Genomic DNA, 4,213 nt, shown 5'->3' on the forward strand with positions numbered 1-4,213 from the left:
TACATATGTGTAAATACATAGTATATTTATGGTGGTTTATATTTACATATATAGTATATATAGACATATATAGTATATACTATATATAATACACAATATATATCAATAGCATATAGAGTACGTATATAGAGTATATACCATACATATACTACATACATATAAATTTCATGCATCCCAAGCCCTGTAAGTATTTTTTCTTTTTTTCTTCTTTTTCCTCATGGTAGACAGATAATGTGCCAAGGTTGTAGCAACGTTTGAGGGAGGCACACGTCACAAAACAGCATGAACATCCAATCATTGTGCTTATGAACTACAAATTAATCCAGGCCCTGGGAGTTTTTAAAAAATATTTAGGAAGTTTATTTTGTAGGTCACACAACCTTTACAAATGTTTCCATAATCGTATCTTGGCTGGCTGCAGACTCACTCAGCATTATTAATTAAGGATAATTCTGCACTAACAGCTCGTTTCCAATAAGAATCTTCCACAGTAATGTAGTTAGGTAGTGAGGTGACCTCCAGAAATCAGGTTCTTGAGTTCCCATGAATACAGCTCGTGAGGCTGAGCTGTCAGAAATAGCAAGTCACAGATTCCATGACCTCCACCCTTTTCTTTATCCTGAAGAGTATAGGATACTTCACAAGGCACATACAGAGGCCAAATGCCCAAGGGATGACTGCAACATGGACAAGTACAAATCATTTAAATCCAGCAAAGCATGGTATGGAAAAATATGGAGACTTGGGTAGAATTAAATTTAAAAACACAGAATATGAAGAGCAAAGTAAACCAGGCACTTAGAAGACCAGGGGGGAAAAAGGTGAAATTCAAATACTTCATGTGTAACTATTATAACAATATGACAGAGGGTATTTTTTAAAAGCCTTAAAGTGGAGACACTCCGGCCAAAACATCTGTGGAATTGAAAAAAAAAAGTCTTTATGATTGCCAACATCTCCATTCTGCTTCCCTCCCTGTTCAGCACCAGCAATGAGCAATACATTAAAAAGGTGTTTAGACTGTCAGTAAATGTGATTGATTTTTTTTTTTTTCTGTTCTGCTAAAAGCCTGCTACATGGTGGAACAAAAAGCAAATGCTTTCCTCATATCCAGGTCTGGGTGGAACTTTTACATTATTTTAACACCCATCAAGGGATAGCTTTGTCTCTCCATGGAGACAGGGAAAGCAATCTATGACCACAAAAAGCTTTTTGGCCTTTCATTGTCCCTTTTCGCTCCAGAACCCAATGGAATTTCACTTGAGACTAGAAAACCTCACAATGGAAAATTAATACAAATGGTCTATCTATTTACTGGACCAAAATGGGATGAAGAAACATGAAAGCCTGGATTATCTTAGAACCGAGCTCCGTAGGATGGGAACAAAGCAGGGTGGAACTAATCAGTTCAGAATAAATGGGCCTATACTTAGTGTTCTATTTTTCAATCCATCAAATTGACAGTCAGAATCACCAAGATAGAAATGATCATTCATTACTCAACTAGGAAAAGAAAGGCAGAGATTGGAGCCACATGCCAAAATTGAGGATCAGGTGTCTTTTAATTTAGTGTGGACTGCAGATGGTAAAGTGATTACTATTAAGCAGTTATATAATTGCTTACTTAGGGTTAAAGGTCACACCTCCACCTATAACTTTGCCAGGAACAGAATTGTCAGAAAATGCCATTTCTTATAGAAAAGACAAAAGGGCCAGATGTAATTATAGTTTTATAATGTAAATTCCATATTCAGATTTTACATTATGCAACTCTGTATTAGCCTGCAAATCCACTAAATAACTGATAGTTTTTGAAGGACTGAAGTCTAATATAAAAGATCCATAACTTTTAATCTAAGCAACATCTACCAAGGGCTTTTATAAACATCACAGTCATTACTTCCAATTCACATGGTACAATTCATGGTTATGGTAATATTTTCCTGTTTTTCTGAGTCTCTGTAAAGTTAAACTGCATGGGATAAAAAGTAAGGAAGGAGTTGTATTGGCTTGCTGTAATTCAGTTTATTACTTTACTCTTAGAATGGAAATTGAACACAAGGAGCCTCTTACCTGAAGATTTTCTGGGGTAGGGAAAGTTTATGGTAGTGGTATCTTTTCTATGACTACTTTGTGTTTTTTGAGACCAAAGAACATCTGTAAAAAATGTGACTTATGTGAGGAAAAAATCTTCAAGGGATATGCATGCCCTATGACCTAAGGGAATACTAGGATCTAGGTTTATTTTCAAGATGTAATAACTATAATTTGTTCTATTAGAGGCTATTATTGCTCTTCTCTATACTGCATATTAGATAGGTAGAACTTGAACAAGACTCAAAAATCCTGCTCAGGATTTTTTGGAGAGGAAGAAAAAAGAAAATTATTAACCATCAGGTCTAGAGCAGTTTAATAACTGAAAAATTAAAAAGTACCAAAAAGGTGAAGAAAAAAGATTGTTCTATCTATTCTCCAATTAATAAGAAATAGACATCTTACTAACAATGTGGGCAAAAAAAGGGAGAAGCCAATATCATTACTGTTCATATTCTTGGAATAATTAAACTTTTATTAATTTCAACCAGCCAACATAATATTGTGTTCCCTCTACTGAACTTGGTAAGGCAGCGAAACACTTACTTTCCTCAACAGACCCAGCCCAGGGCAGCTTTCTTCCTAACATCTGTAATATCTACCATACTACAACAGTTATTTGGCACATGTACAGGCCACCGTCTCTATCTCACTCACCTGTACAAAGATAGCACAAGACATATCAGTGAGACAGCCACCTCCAAAGCTTCAGAAAGAAAAAGTAGAGCACACATTTCCTCTGCCCTTGACTGCCTGAAAATCCCAAGGGAAATGTTAAAAGCCTCACTCCCACTGAGCTGCTGAGAGCAGAGCACAAGGCTACCATGCTATGTCTAATTTTCCTCTTCCTGTCCAAATGCTCCTTCACTTCTGCCAATTCAATGGGTCTCTTACTCAGTCTGGAAACAGGCTGAGAATCCTGTTTATTCTCTTGGCATCTCTTTCTCAAATAGTCTCTCCATCTTGCTCCATATAGGACCTTTTGAAGTTAGAAGCTACAAATTTGGCATGAGCTGTTTATAACACTAAAGTAATAATAACTGACCAAGCTATAACTGCCAAATGGGGTATGACTGACAGCTAAACTAAAAGGATGAAAAGAGCCCATTAATTAAACTTCATACTTGATCACACCACAGATGATTGTATACTCACTATCAACTTCAATGCCTTGAACATGGTAAATGCCCAAGAAAGGCCTATGATTCATAACTGATGAAAGTATTTTAGACATATTTTATTCTAAAGTTCATACTAGAGAGTTGTGATATCAATCTTTCCCAACAAAATACTGCTAACATCAGAAATACATGGGAAGTTACCACAGCAAGGAAAGCAGTCTTTTAAAGACTTGTATTTTATTTAAACAGTGTGACTTTTATGATAACCAGAAATATAAAGTATCATACCCCAGTTTGACTTTTATGATAACAAGAAATATCAGTAGCCCAAAGTAGATATTCTGCTGAGCAACCTAGGTGAGTATATTCTGTTTCCAGATGAATCTCCATGTATCCAGCTCTGTATGCAGAAACAACCAAGCCTTCTTAGGTCTGAAAGAAGAATTCTCTCCCTCTATTGATGCCACATCAAGACAAGCAATCTCTTGGTACCTTTAGCATATCAGTCTCCAAAGCTCTAACCACACATTCTTATTCCCCATAATCTAACAGAGACATTGAGCCGTATGCATAACTATTTGATCAGTTCTTCATATAGGCAGAAGAATACTCCTGGCCCCCAAAAGATACAAATCAGCTTTCCCTTATAAATATCAAAATGATTGAAACCAACAGTGCTTTTATGGCTAGCCAAAGGAAATATCTATTAAAGAGCAGTCTATTTCTAAGGAACCTGGGTCAACTTTCTAAGTCTAAATGCAGCTCGGTAATAAAAAATTCTTTTCTATATCCATAGAAATTGATATTCATTGCTCACCAAAAGCCAACAGATAACATGTGGTAAATGCATGAAAGAAACCAATGATTTCTTGCCAGTCACATGGTAGACACTCACAAATACTTTTTTATTAGTGGATTGTTATAGCATTTCCTCCATGAAGTGCTATATGCTATAGATGATTTTTTTTTTCTTTATGTTATATAAGACCAATGAACCA

General features: G+C 35.9%; 1 non-coding gene across 1 annotated transcript; it reads right to left on the reverse strand.

The window, feature by feature from the left end:
* Positions 1-218: 218 nt before the first annotated feature.
* Positions 219-322, reverse strand: LOC120242487. Its single transcript, XR_005531092.1, has one exon. It is a non-coding gene; the product is annotated as a small nucleolar RNA U13 (small nucleolar RNA).
* Positions 323-4,213: the final 3,891 nt, after the last annotated feature.

This window comes from Hyaena hyaena, unplaced genomic scaffold, assembly GCF_003009895.1.
Source record: "Hyaena hyaena isolate Hyena2069 unplaced genomic scaffold, ASM300989v1 scaffold_310, whole genome shotgun sequence".
NCBI lineage: Eukaryota > Metazoa > Chordata > Mammalia > Carnivora > Hyaenidae > Hyaena > Hyaena hyaena.